The sequence below is a fragment of the Myxine glutinosa genome, chromosome 13 (assembly GCF_964187855.1).
Source record: "Myxine glutinosa chromosome 13, kmMyxGlut1.1, whole genome shotgun sequence".
NCBI lineage: Eukaryota > Metazoa > Chordata > Myxini > Myxiniformes > Myxinidae > Myxine > Myxine glutinosa.
Window position 1 is genome coordinate 78,023,818 of NC_136273.1, and position 15,881 is coordinate 78,039,698.

A 15,881-nucleotide genomic window follows, 5' to 3' on the forward strand; every position below is an offset into this window, starting at 1 on the left:
TTTGGATTGAATTACAGTGGGAGTGAGAGATTTGTTTGGATTGAATTACAGTGAGAGTGAGAGATTTGTTTGGATTGAATTACAGTGAGAGTGAGAGATTTGTTTGGATTGAATTACAGTGAGAGTGTGAGATTTGTTTGGATTGAATTACAGTGAGAGTGAGAGATTTGTTTGGATTGAATTACAATGAGAGTGAGAGATTTGTTTGGATTGAATTACAGTGGGAGTGAGAGATTTGTTTGGATTGAATTACAGTGAGAGTGAGAGATTTGTTTGGATTGAATTACAGTGAGAGTGAGAGATTTGTTTGGATTGAATTACAGTGAGAGTGAGAGATTTGTTTGGATTGAATTACAGTGAGAGTGAGAGATTTGTTTGGATTGAATTACAGTGGGAGTGAGAGATTTGTTTGGATTGAATTACAGTGAGAGTGAGAGATTTGTTTGGATTGAATTACAGTGAGAGTGAGAGATTTGTTTGGATTGAATTACAATGAGAGTGAGAGATTTGTTTGGATTGAAAGACAGTGAGAGTGAGAGATTTGTTTGGATTGAAAGACAGTGAGAGTGAGAGATTTGTTTGGATTGAATTACAGTGGGAGTGAGAGATTTGTTTGGATTGAATTACAGTGAGAGTGAGAGATTTGTTTGGATTGAAAGACAGTGAGAGTGTGAGATTTGTTTGGATTGAATTACAGTGGGAGTGAGAGATTTGTTTGGATTGAATTACAATGAGAGTGAGAGATTTGTTTGGATTGAATTACAGTGGGAGTGAGAGATTTGTTTGGATTGAATTGCAGTGAGAGTGAGAGATTTGTTTGGATTGAAGTACAATGAGAGTGAGAGATTTGTTTGGATTGAATTACAATGAGAGTGAGAGATTTGTTTGGATTGAATTACAGTGGGAGTGAGAGATTTGTTTGGATTGAATTACAATGAGAGTGAGAGATTTGTTTGGATTGAATTACAGTGAGAGGGTGAGATTTGTTTGGAGTGAATTACAGTGAGAGTGTGAGATTTGTTTGGATTGAATTACAGTGAGAGTGGGAGATTTGTTTGGATTGAAAGACAGTGAGAGTGTGAGATTTGTTTGGATTGAATTACAGTGAGAGTGAGAGATTTGTTTGGATTGAAAGACAGTGAGAGTGAGAGATTTGTTTGGATTGAATTACAGTGAGAGGGTGAGATTTGTTTGGATTGAATTACAATGAGAGTGAGAGATTTGTTTGGATTGAATTACAATGAGAGTGAGAGATTTGTTTGGATTGAAAGACAGTGAGAGTGAGAGATTTGTTTGGATTGAATTACAGTGAGAGTGAGAGATTTGTTTGGATTGAATTACAGTGAGAGGGTGAGATTTGTTTGGATTGAATTACAGTGAGAGGGTGAGATTTGTTTGGATTGAATTACAATGAGAGGGTGAGATTTGTTTGGATTGAATTACAGTGAGAGTGAGAGATTTGTTTGGATTGAATTACAGTGAGAGGGTGAGATTTGTTTGGATTGAATTACAGTGAGAGTGAGAGATTTGTTTGGATTGAATTACAGTGAGAGGGTGAGATTTGTTTGGATTGAATTACAGTGAGAGGGTGAGATTTGTTTGGATTGAATTACAATGAGAGTGAGAGATTTGTTTGGATTGAAAGACAGTGAGAGTGAGAGATTTGTTTGGATTGAATTACAGTGAGAGTGAGAGATTTGTTTGGATTGAAAGACAGTGAGAGTGAGAGATTTGTTTGGATTGAATTACAGTGAGAGTGAGAGATTTGTTTGGATTGAATTACAGTGAGAGTGAGAGATTTGTTTGGATTGAATTACAGTGAGAGTGAGAGATTTGTTTGGATTGAATTACAATGAGAGTGAGAGATTTGTTTGGATTGAATTACAGTGAGAGTGAGAGATTTGTTTGGATTGAATTACAGTGAGAGTGAGAGATTTGTTTGGATTGAATTACAGTGAGAGTGAGAGATTTGTTTGGATTGAATTACAGTGGGAGTGAGAGATTTGTTTGGATTGAATTACAGTGAGAGTGAGAGATTTGTTTGGATTGAATTACAGTGAGAGTGAGAGATTTGTTTGGATTGAATTACAGTGAGAGTGAGAGATTTGTTTGGATTGAATTACAATGAGAGTGAGAGATTTGTTTGGATTGAATTACAGTGGGAGTGAGAGATTTGTTTGGATTGAATTACAGTGAGAGTGAGAGATTTGTTTGGATTGAATTACAGTGAGAGTGAGAGATTTGTTTGGATTGAAAGACAGTGAGAGTGAGAGATTTGTTTGGATTGAATTACAGTGAGAGTGAGAGATTTGTTTGGATTGAATTACAGTGAGAGGGTGAGATTTGTTTGGAGTGAATTACAGTGAGAGTGTGAGATTTGTTTGGATTGAATTACAGTGGGAGTGAGAGATTTGTTTGGATTGAATTGCAGTGAGAGTGAGAGATTTGTTTGGATTGAATTACAGTGAGAGTGAGAGATTTGTTTGGATTGAAGTACAATGAGAGTGAGAGATTTGTTTGGATTGAATTACAATGAGAGTGAGAGATTTGTTTGGATTGAATTACAGTGGGAGTGAGAGATTTGTTTGGATTGAATTACAATGAGAGTGAGAGATTTGTTTGGATTGAATTACAGTGAGAGTGTGAGATTTGTTTGGATTGAATTACAGTGAGAGTGTGAGATTTGTTTGGATTGAAAGACAGTGAGAGTGAGAGATTTGTTTGGATTGAATTACAATGAGAGTGAGAGATTTGTTTGGATTGAATTACAATGAGAGTGAGAGATTTGTTTGGATTGAAAGACAGTGAGAGTGAGAGATTTGTTTGGATTGAATTACAGTGAGAGTGAGAGATTTGTTTGGATTGAATTACAGTGAGAGGGTGAGATTTGTTTGGATTGAATTACAGTGAGAGGGTGAGATTTGTTTGGATTGAATTACAATGAGAGTGAGAGATTTGTTTGGATTGAAAGACAGTGAGAGTGAGAGATTTGTTTGGATTGAATTACAATGAGAGTGAGAGATTTGTTTGGATTGAATTGCAGTGAGAGTGAGAGATTTGTTTGGATTGAATTACAATGAGAGTGAGAGATTTGTTTGGATTGAATTACAGTGAGAGTGTGAGATTTGTTTGGATTGAATTACAGTGAGAGTGTGAGATTTGTTTGGATTGAATTACAGTGAGAGGGTGAGATTTGTTTGGATTGAATTACAATGAGAGTGAGAGATTTGTTTGGATTGAAAGACAGTGAGAGTGAGAGATTTGTTTGGATTGAATTACAATGAGAGTGAGAGATTTGTTTGGATTGAATTACAGTGAGAGTGAGAGATTTGTTTGGATTGAATTACAATGAGAGTGAGAGATTTGTTTGGATTGAAAGACAGTGAGAGTGAGAGATTTGTTTGGATTGAATTACAATGAGAGTGAGAGATTTGTTTGGATTGAATTGCAGTGAGAGTGAGAGATTTGTTTGGATTGAATTACAATGAGAGTGAGAGATTTGTTTGGATTGAAAGACAGTGAGAGTGAGAGATTTGTTTGGATTGAATTACAATGAGAGTGAGAGATTTGTTTGGATTGAAAGACAGTGAGAGTGAGAGATTTGTTTGGATTGAATTACAATGAGAGTGAGAGATTTGTTTGGATTGAATTACAATGAGTGAGAGATTTGTTTGGATTGAAAGACAGTGAGAGTGAGAGATTTGTTTGGATTGAATTACAATGAGAGTGAGAGATTTGTTTGGATTGAATTGCAGTGAGAGTGAGAGATTTGTTTGGATTGAATTACAATGAGAGTGAGAGATTTGTTTGGATTGAATTGCAGTGAGAGTGAGAGATTTGTTTGGATTGAATTGCAGTGAGAGTGAGAGATTTGTTTGGATTGAATTACAATGAGAGTGAGAGATTTGTTTGGATTGAATTACAGTGAGAGGGTGAGATTTGTTTGGATTGAATTACAGTGAGAGGGTGAGATTTGTTTGGATTGAAAGACAGTGAGAGGGTGAGATTTGTTTGGATTGAATTACAATGAGAGTGAGAGATTTGTTTGGATTGAATTGCAGTGAGAGTGAGAGATTTCTTTGGATTGAATTACAATGAGAGTGAGAGATTTGTTTGGATTGAATTACAGTGAGAGTGAGAGATTTGTTTGGATTGAATTGCAGTGAGAGTGAGAGATTTGTTTGGATTGAATTACAGTGAGAGTGGGAGATTTGTTTGGATTGAATTACAGTGAGAGTGTGAGATTTGTTTGGATTGAATTACAATGAGAGTGAGAGATTTGTTTGGATTGAATTGCAGTGAGAGTGAGAGATTTGTTTGGATTGAATTACAATGAGAGTGAGAGATTTGTTTGGATTGAATTACAGTGAGAGTGAGAGATTTGTTTGGATTGAATTACAGTGAGAGTGGGAGATTTGTTTGGATTGAATTACAGTGAGAGTGGGAGATTTGTTTGGATTGAATTGCAGTGAGAGTGAGAGATTTGTTTGGATTGAATTACAGTGAGAGTGGGAGATTTGTTTGGATTGAATTACAGTGAGAGTGAGAGATTTGTTTGGATTGAATTGCAGTGAGAGTGAGAGATTTGTTTGGATTGAATTGCAGTGAGAGTGGGAGATTTGTTTGGATTGAATTACAATGAGAGTGAGAGATTTGTTTGGATTGAATTGCAGTGAGAGTGAGAGATTTGTTTGGATTGAATTACAATGAGAGTGAGAGATTTGTTTGGATTGAATTACAGTGAGAGTGAGAGATTTGTTTGGATTGAATTACAGTGAGAGTGAGAGATTTGTTTGGATTGAATTACAGTGAGAGTGAGAGATTTGTTTGGATTGAATTACAGTGAGAGTGAGAGATTTGTTTGGATTGAATTACAGTGAGAGTGAGAGATTTGTTTGGATTGAATTACAGTGAGAGTGAGAGATTTGTTTGGATTGAATTACAATGAGAGTGAGAGATTTGTTTGGATTGAATTACAGTGAGAGTGAGAGATTTGTTTGGATTGAATTACAGTGAGAGTGAGAGATTTGTTTGGATTGAATTACAGTGAGAGTGAGAGATTTGTTTGGATTGAATTACAGTGAGAGTGAGAGATTTGTTTGGATTGAATTACAGTGAGAGTGAGAGATTTGTTTGGATTGAAAGACAGTGAGAGTGAGAGATTTGTTTGGATTGAATTACAGTGAGAGTGAGAGATTTGTTTGGATTGAATTACAGTGAGAGTGAGAGATTTGTTTGGATTGAATTACAGTGAGAGTGAGAGATTTGTTTGGATTGAAAGACAGTGAGAGTGAGAGATTTGTTTGGATTGAATTACAGTGAGAGGGTGAGATTTGTTTGGATTGAATTACAGTGAGAGGGTGAGATTTGTTTGGATTGAATTACAGTGAGAGTGAGAGATTTGTTTGGAGTGAATTACAATGAGAGTGAGAGATTTGTTTGGATTGAAAGACAGTGAGAGTGAGAGATTTGTTTGGATTGAAAGACAGTGAGAGTGAGAGATTTGTTTGGATTGAATTACAGTGAGAGGGTGAGATTTGTTTGGATTGAATTACAATGAGAGTGAGAGATTTGTTTGGATTGAATTACAGTGAGAGTGTGAGATTTGTTTGGATTGAATTACAATGAGAGTGAGAGATTTGTTTGGATTGAATTACAGTGAGAGTGAGAGATTTGTTTGGATTGAATTGCAGTGAGAGTGAGAGATTTGTTTGGATTGAATTACAATGAGAGTGAGAGATTTGTTTGGATTGAAAGACAGTGAGAGGGTGAGATTTGTTTGGATTGAATTACAATGAGAGTGAGAGATTTGTTTGGATTGAAAGACAGTGAGAGGGTGAGATTTGTTTGGATTGAATTACAATGAGAGTGAGAGATTTGTTTGGATTGAATTGCAGTGAGAGTGAGAGATTTGTTTGGATTGAATTACAGTGAGAGTGAGAGATTTGTTTGGATTGAAAGACAGTGAGAGTGAGAGATTTGTTTGGATTGAATTACAGTGAGAGTGAGAGATTTGTTTGGATTGAATTACAGTGAGAGTGTGAGATTTGTTTGGATTGAATTACAGTGAGAGTGAGAGATTTGTTTGGATTGAATTACAGTGAGAGTGAGAGATTTGTTTGGATTGAATTACAGTGAGAGTGTGAGATTTGTTTGGATTGAATTACAATGAGAGTGTGAGATTTGTTTGGATTGAATTACAGTGAGAGGGTGAGATTTGTTTGGATTGAATTACAGTGAGAGGGTGAGATTTGTTTGGAGTGAATTACAATGAGAGTGAGAGATTTGTTTGGATTGAATTACAGTGAGAGTGAGAGATTTGTTTGGAGTGAATTACAGTGAGAGTGTGAGATTTGTTTGGAGTGAATTACAGTGAGAGTGTGAGATTTGTTTGGATTGAATTACAGTGAGAGGGTGAGATTTGTTTGGATTGAATTACAGTGAGAGTGTGAGATTTGTTTGGATTGAAAGACAGTGAGAGTGAGAGATTTGTTTGGATTGAATTACAGTGAGAGTGAGAGATTTGTTTGGATTGAATTACAGTGAGAGTGAGAGATTTGTTTGGATTGAATTACAATGAGAGTGAGAGATTTGTTTGGATTGAATTACAATGAGAGTGAGAGATTTGTTTGGATTGAAAGACAGTGAGAGGGTGAGATTTGTTTGGATTGAATTACAGTGAGAGTGAGAGATTTGTTTGGATTGAATTGCAGTGAGAGTGAGAGATTTGTTTGGATTGAATTGCAGTGAGAGTGAGAGATTTGTTTGGATTGAATTACAATGAGAGTGAGAGATTTGTTTGGATTGAATTACAATGAGAGTGAGAGATTTGTTTGGATTGAAAGACAGTGAGAGGGTGAGATTTGTTTGGATTAAATTACAGTGAGAGTGAGAGATTTGTTTGGATTGAATTACAGTGAGAGTGAGAGATTTGTTTGGATTGAATTACAGTGAGAGTGAGAGATTTGTTTGGATTGAATTACAGTGAGAGTGAGAGATTTGTTTGGATTGAATTACAATGAGAGTGGGAGATTTGTTTGGATTGAATTACAGTGAGAGTGTGAGATTTGTTTGGATTGAATTACAGTGAGAGTGAGAGATTTGTTTGGATTGAATTACAGTGAGAGTGAGAGATTTGTTTGGATTGAAAGACAGTGAGAGTGAGAGATTTGTTTGGATTAAATTACAGTGAGAGTGAGAGATTTGTTTGGATTGAATTACAGTGAGAGTGAGAGATTTGTTTGGATTGAATTACAGTGAGAGTGAGAGATTTGTTTGGATTGAATTACAATGAGAGTGGGAGATTTGTTTGGACTGAATTACAGTGAGAGTGGGAGATTTGTTTGGATTGAAAGACAGTGAGAGTGAGAGATTTGTTTGGATTGAATTACAGTGAGAGTCAGAGATTTGTTTGGATTGAATTACAATGAGAGTGAGAGATTTGTTTGGATTGAATTACAATGAGAGTGAGAGATTTGTTTGGATTGAAAGACAGTGAGAGTGTGAGATTTCTTTGGATTGAAAGACCGTGAGAGTGAGAGATTTGTTTGGATTGAATTACAATGAGAGTGAGAGATTTGTTTGGATTGAAAGACAGTGAGAGTGAGAGATTTGTTTGGATTGAATTACAATGAGAGTGAGAGATTTGTTTGGATTGAATTACAATGAGAGTGAGAGATTTGTTTGGATTGAAAGACAGTGAGAGTGAGAGATTTGTTTGGATTGAAAGACAGTGAGAGTGAGAGATTTGTTTGGATTGAATTACAGTGAGAGTGAGAGATTTGTTTGGATTGAATTACAGTGAGAGTGAGAGATTTGTTTGGATTGAATTACAGTGAGAGTGAGAGATTTGTTTGGATTGAAAGACAGTGAGAGTGAGAGATTTGTTTGGATTGAATTACAGTGAGAGTGAGAGATTTGTTTGGATTGAATTACAGTGAGAGTGAGAGATTTGTTTGGATTGAAAGACAGTGAGAGTGGGAGATTTGTTTGGATTGAATTACAGTGAGAGTGGGAGATTTGTTTGGATTGAAAGACAGTGAGAGTGGGAGATTTGTTTGGATTGAATTACAATGAGAGTGAGAGATTTGTTTGGACTGAATTACAGTGAGAGTGGGAGATTTGTTTGGATTGAATTACAGTGAGAGTGAGAGATTTGTTTGGATTGAATTACAATGAGAGTGAGAGATTTGTTTGGATTGAATTACAGTGAGAGTGAGAGATTTGTTTGGATTGAATTACAGTGAGAGTGGGAGATTTGTTTGGATTGAAAGACAGTGAGAGTGAGAGATTTGTTTGGACTGAATTACAGTGAGAGTGGGAGATTTGTTTGGATTGAATTACAGTGAGAGTGGGAGATTTGTTTGGATTGAAAGACAGTGAGAGTGAGAGATTTGTTTGGATTGAAAGACAGTGAGAGTGAGAGATTTGTTTGGATTGAAAGACAGTGAGAGTGAGAGATTTGTTTGGATTGAATTACAGTGAGAGTGGGAGATTTGTTTGGATTGAAAGACAGTGAGAGTGAGAGATTTGTTTGGACTGAATTACAGTGAGAGTGAGAGATTTGTTTGGATTGAATTACAATGAGAGTGAGAGATTTGTTTGGATTGAATTACAGTGAGAGTGAGAGATTTGTTTGGATTGAATTACAATGAGAGTGAGAGATTTGTTTGGATTGAAAGACAGTGAGAGTGAGAGATTTGTTTGGATTGAATTACAGTGAGAGTGAGAGATTTGTTTGGATTGAATTACAGTGAGAGTGAGAGATTTGTTTGGATTGAATTACAGTGAGAGTGTGAGATTTGTTTGGATTGAATTACAGTGAGAGTGTGAGATTTGTTTGGATTGAAAGACAGTGAGAGTGAGAGATTTGTTTGGATTGAATTACAGTGAGAGGGTGAGATTTGTTTGGATTGAATTACAGTGAGAGTGAGAGATTTGTTTGGATTGAATTACAGTGAGAGTGAGAGATTTGTTTGGATTGAATTACAGTGAGAGTGAGAGATTTGTTTGGATTGAATTACAATGAGAGTGAGAGATTTGTTTGGATTGAAAGACAGTGAGAGTGAGAGATTTGTTTGGATTGAATTACAGTGAGAGTGTGAGATTTGTTTGGATTGAATTACAGTGAGAGTGAGAGATTTGTTTGGATTGAATTACAGTGAGAGTGAGAGATTTGTTTGGATTGAAAGACAGTGAGAGTGAGAGATTTGTTTGGATTGAATTACAGTGAGAGTGAGAGATTTGTTTGGATTGAAAGACAGTGAGAGTGAGAGATTTGTTTGGATTGAATTACAGTGAGAGTGAGAGATTTGTTTGGATTGAATTACAGTGAGAGTGTGAGATTTGTTTGGATTGAATTACAGTGAGAGTGAGAGATTTGTTTGGATTGAAAGACAGTGAGAGTGAGAGATTTGTTTGGATTGAATTACAGTGAGAGTGAGAGATTTGTTTGGATTGAATTACAGTGAGAGTGTGAGATTTGTTTGGATTGAATTACAGTGAGAGTGAGAGATTTGTTTGGATTGAAAGACAGTGAGAGTGAGAGATTTGTTTGGATTGAATTACAGTGAGAGGGTGAGATTTGTTTGGATTGAATTACAGTGAGAGTGTGAGATTTGTTTGGATTGAATTACAGTGAGAGTGTGAGATTTGTTTGGATTGAATTACAGTGAGAGTGGGAGATTTGTTTGGATTGAATTACAGTGAGAGTGGGAGATTTGTTTGGATTGAATTACAGTGAGAGTGAGAGATTTGTTTGGATTGAATTACAATGAGAGTGAGAGATTTGTTTGGATTGAATTACAGTGAGAGTGAGAGATTTGTTTGGATTGAATTACAATGAGAGTGAGAGATTTGTTTGGATTGAAAGACAGTGAGAGTGAGAGATTTGTTTGGATTGAATTACAGTGAGAGTGAGAGATTTGTTTGGATTGAATTACAGTGAGAGTGAGAGATTTGTTTGGATTGAATTACAGTGAGAGTGTGAGATTTGTTTGGATTGAATTACAGTGAGAGTGTGAGATTTGTTTGGATTGAAAGACAGTGAGAGTGAGAGATTTGTTTGGATTGAATTACAGTGAGAGGGTGAGATTTGTTTGGATTGAATTACAGTGAGAGTGAGAGATTTGTTTGGATTGAATTACAGTGAGAGTGAGAGATTTGTTTGGATTGAATTACAGTGAGAGTGAGAGATTTGTTTGGATTGAATTACAATGAGAGTGAGAGATTTGTTTGGATTGAAAGACAGTGAGAGTGAGAGATTTGTTTGGATTGAATTACAGTGAGAGTGTGAGATTTGTTTGGATTGAATTACAGTGAGAGTGAGAGATTTGTTTGGATTGAATTACAGTGAGAGTGAGAGATTTGTTTGGATTGAAAGACAGTGAGAGTGAGAGATTTGTTTGGATTGAATTACAGTGAGAGTGAGAGATTTGTTTGGATTGAAAGACAGTGAGAGTGAGAGATTTGTTTGGATTGAATTACAGTGAGAGTGAGAGATTTGTTTGGATTGAATTACAGTGAGAGTGTGAGATTTGTTTGGATTGAATTACAGTGAGAGTGAGAGATTTGTTTGGATTGAAAGACAGTGAGAGTGAGAGATTTGTTTGGATTGAATTACAGTGAGAGTGAGAGATTTGTTTGGATTGAATTACAGTGAGAGTGTGAGATTTGTTTGGATTGAATTACAGTGAGAGTGAGAGATTTGTTTGGATTGAAAGACAGTGAGAGTGAGAGATTTGTTTGGATTGAATTACAGTGAGAGGGTGAGATTTGTTTGGATTGAATTACAGTGAGAGTGGGAGATTTGTTTGGATTGAATTACAGTGAGAGTGTGAGATTTGTTTGGATTGAATTGCAGTGAGAGTGAGAGATTTGTTTGGATTGAATTACAGTGAGAGTGAGAGATTTGTTTGGATTGAAAGACAGTGAGAGTGTGAGATTTGTTTGGATTGAATTGCAGTGAGAGTGAGAGATGTGTTTGGATTGAATTACAATGAGAGTGAGAGATTTGTTTGGATTGAATTACAGTGAGAGGGTGAGATTTGTTTGGATTGAATTGCAGTGAGAGTGTGAGATTTGTTTGGATTGAATTACAGTGAGAGTGAGAGATTTGTTTGGATTGAATTGCAGTGAGAGTGAGAGATTTGTTTGGATTGAATTACAGTGAGAGGGTGAGATTTGTTTGGATTGAATTACAGTGAGAGTGAGAGATTTGTTTGGATTGAATTACAGTGAGAGTGAGAGATTTGTTTGGATTGAATTACAGTGAGAGGGTGAGATTTGTTTGGATTGAATTACAGTGAGAGGGTGAGATTTGTTTGGATTGAATTACAGTGAGAGTGAGAGATTTGTTTGGATTGAATTACAGTGAGAGTGTGAGATTTGTTTGGATTGAATTGCAGTGAGAGTGTGAGATTTGTTTGGATTGAATTACAGTGAGAGTGAGAGATTTGTTTGGATTGAATTGCAGTGAGAGGGAGAGATTTGTTTGGATTGAATTACAGTGAGAGTGTGAGATTTGTTTGGATTGAATTGCAGTGAGAGTGTGAGATTTGTTTGGATTGAATTACAGTGAGAGTGAGAGATTTGTTTGGATTGAATTGCAGTGAGAGTGGGAGATTTGTTTGGATTGAATTGCAGTGAGAGTGAGAGATTTGTTTGGATTGAATTACAGTGAGAGGGTGAGATTTGTTTGGATTGAATTACAGTGAGAGTGAGAGATTTGTTTGGATTGAATTACAGTGAGAGTGAGAGATTTGTTTGGATTGAATTACAGTGAGAGGGTGAGATTTGTTTGGATTGAATTACAGTGAGAGTGAGAGATTTGTTTGGATTGAATTACAGTGAGAGGGTGAGATTTGTTTGGATTGAATTACAGTGAGAGGGTGAGATTTGTTTGGATTGAATTACAGTGAGAGGGTGAGATTTGTTTGGATTGAATTACAGTGAGAGTGTGAGATTTGTTTGGATTGAATTACAGTGAGAGGGTGAGATTTGTTTGGATTGAATTACAATGAGAGTGAGAGATTTGTTTGGATTGAAAGACAGTGAGAGTGAGAGATTTGTTTGGATTGAAAGACAGTGAGAGGGTGAGATTTGTTTGGATTGAATTACAGTGAGAGGGTGAGATTTGTTTGGATTGAATTACAGTGAGAGTGAGAGATTTGTTTGGATTGAATTACAGTGAGAGTGAGAGATTTGTTTGGATTGAAAGACAGTGAGAGGGTGAGATTTGTTTGGATTGAATTACAGTGAGAGGGTGAGATTTGTTTGGATTGAATTACAGTGAGAGGGTGAGATTTGTTTGGATTGAATTACAGTGAGAGTGAGAGATTTGTTTGGATTGAATTACAGTGAGAGGGTGAGATTTGTTTGGATTGAATTACAGTGAGAGGGTGAGATTTGTTTGGATTGAATTACAGTGAGAGTGAGAGATTTGTTTGGATTGAATTACAGTGAGAGGGTGAGATTTGTTTGGATTGAATTACAGTGAGAGTGAGAGATTTGTTTGGATTGAAAGACAGTGAGAGGGTGAGATTTGTTTGGATTGAATTACAGTGAGAGTGGGAGAATTGTTTGGATTGAAAGACAGTGAGAGGGTGAGATTTGTTTGGATTGAAAGACAGTGAGAGGGTGAGATTTGTTTGGATTGAAAGACAGTGAGAGTGAGAGATTTGTTTGGATTGAAAGACAGTGAGAGGGTGAGATTTGTTTGGATTGAAAGACAGTGAGAGTGAGAGATTTGTTTGGATTGAATTACAGTGAGAGTGAGAGATTTGTTTGGATTGAAAGACAGTGAGAGGGTGAGATTTGTTTGGATTGAAAGACAGTGAGAGTGGGAGATTTGTTTGGATTGAATTACAATGAGAGTGAGAGATTTGTTTGGATTGAATTACAGTGAGAGTGAGAGATTTGTTTGGATTGAATTACAATGAGAGTGAGAGATTTGTTTGGATTGAATTACAGTGAGAGTGAGAGATTTGTTTGGATTGAATTACAGTGAGAGTGAGAGATTTGTTTGGATTGAATTACAGTGAGAGTGTGAGATTTGTTTGGATTGAATTACAGTGAGAGTGAGAGATTTGTTTGGATTGAATTACAGTGAGAGTGAGAGATTTGTTTGGATTGAATTACAGTGAGAGTGAGAGATTTGTTTGGATTGAATTACAGTGAGAGTGAGAGATTTGTTTGGATTGAATTGCAGTGAGAGTGAGAGATTTGTTTGGATTGAATTACAATGAGAGTGAGAGATTTGTTTGGATTGAATTGCAGTGAGAGTGAGAGATTTGTTTGGATTGAATTACAGTGAGAGTGAGAGATTTGTTTGGATTGAATTACAGTGAGAGTGAGAGATTTGTTTGGATTGAATTACAGTGAGAGTGAGAGATTTGTTTGGATTGAAAGACAGTGAGAGTGAGAGATTTGTTTGGATTGAATTACAATGAGAGTGAGAGATGTGTTTGGATTGAATTACAATGAGAGTGAGAGATGTGTTTGGATTGAATTACAGTGAGAGTGAGAGATTTGTTTGGATTGAAAGACAGTGAGAGTGAGAGATTTGTTTGGATTGAATTACAGTGAGAGTGAGAGATGTGTTTGGATTGAATTACAGTGAGAGTGTGAGATTTGTTTGGATTGAATTACAATGAGAGTGAGAGATTTGTTTGGATTGAATTACAGTGAGAGTGTGAGCTTTGTTTGGATTGAATTACAATGAGAGTGAGAGATGTGTTTGGATTGAATTACAGTGAGAGTGTGAGATTTGTTTGGATTGAATTACAGTGAGAGTGAGAGATTTGTTTGGATTGAATTACAATGAGAGTGAGAGATGTGTTTGGATTGAATTACAATGAGAGTGAGAGATTTGTTTGGATTGAATTGCAGTGAGAGTGAGAGATTTGTTTGGATTGAATTACAGTGAGAGTGAGAGATTTGTTTGGATTGAATTACAATGAGAGTGAGAGATTTGTTTGGATTGAATTACAGTGAGAGTGAGAGATTTGTTTGGATTGAATTACAGTGAGAGTGAGAGATTTGTTTGGATTGAATTACAGTGAGAGTGAGAGATTTGTTTGGATTGAATTACAGTGAGAGTGAGAGATTTGTTTGGATTGAAAGACAGTGAGAGTGAGAGATTTGTTTGGATTGAATTACAGTGAGAGGGTGAGATTTGTTTGGATTGAATTACAGTGAGAGTGTGAGATTTGTTTGGATTGAATTACAGTGAGAGTGTGAGATTTGTTTGGATTGAATTACAGTGAGAGTGTGAGATTTGTTTGGATTGAATTACAATGAGAGTGAGAGATGTGTTTGGATTGAATTACAGTGAGAGGGTGAGATTTGTTTGGATTGAATTGCAGTGAGAGTGAGAGATTTGTTTGGATTGAATTACAGTGAGAGTGAGAGATTTGTTTGGATTGAAAGACAGTGAGAGTGTGAGATTTGTTTGGATTGAAAGACAGTGAGAGTGTGAGATTTGTTTGGATTGAATTACAATGAGAGTGAGAGATGTGTTTGGATTGAATTACAGTGAGAGTGTGAGATTTGTTTGGATTGAAAGACAGTGAGAGTGAGAGATTTGTTTGGATTGAATTACAATGAGAGTGAGAGATGTGTTTGGATTGAATTACAGTGAGAGTGGGAGATTTGTTTGGATTGAAAGACAGTGAGAGTGAGAGATTTGTTTGGATTGAATTACAATGAGAGTGAGAGATGTGTTTGGATTGAATTACAGTGAGAGTGTGAGATTTGTTTGGATTGAATTACAGTGAGAGTGAGAGATTTGTTTGGATTGAAAGACAGTGAGAGTGAGAGATTTGTTTGGATTGAATTACAGTGAGAGTGTGAGATTTGTTTGGATTGAATTACAGTGAGAGTGTGAGATTTGTTTGGATTGAATTACAGTGAGAGTGTGAGATTTGTTTGGATTGAATTACAGTGAGAGTGTGAGATTTGTTTGGATTGAATTACAGTGAGAGTGAGAGATTTGTTTGGATTGAATTACAATGAGAGTGAGAGATTTGTTTGGATTGAATTACAGTGAGAGTGTGAGATTTGTTTGGATTGAAAGACAGTGAGAGTGAGAGATGTGTTTGGATTGAATTACAGTGAGAGTGTGAGATTTGTTTGGATTGAATTACAATGAGAGTGAGAGATTTGTTTGGATTGAAAGACAGTGAGAGTGAGAGATTTGTTTGGATTGAATTACAATGAGAGTGAGAGATGTGTTTGGATTGAATTACAGTGAGAGTGTGAGATTTGTTTGGATTGAATTACAATGAGAGTGAGAGATTTGTTTGGATTGAATTACAATGAGAGTGAGAGATTTGTTTGGATTGAATTGCAGTGAGAGTGAGAGATTTGTTTGGATTGAATTACAGTGAGAGTGAGAGATTTGTTTGGATTGAATTACAGTGAGAGTGAGAGATTTGTTTGGATTGAATTACAGTGAGAGTGAGAGATTTGTTTGGATTGAAAGACAGTGAGAGTGAGAGATTTGTTTGGATTGAATTACAGTGAGAGGGTGAGATTTGTTTGGATTGAATTACAGTGAGAGTGTGAGATTTGTTTGGATTGAATTACAGTGAGAGTGTGAGATTTGTTTGGATTGAATTACAGTGAGAGTGTGAGATTTGTTTGGATTGAATTACAATGAGAGTGAGAGATGTGTTTGGATTGAATTACAGTGAGAGGGTGAGATTTGTTTGGATTGAATTGCAGTGAGAGGGTGAGATTTGTTTGGATTGAAAGACAGTGAGAGTGTGAGATTTGTTTGGATTGAAAGACAGTGAGAGTGTGAGATTTGTTTGGATTGAATTACAATGAGAGTGAGAGATGTGTTTGGATTGAATTACAGTGAGAGTGTGAGATTTGTTTGG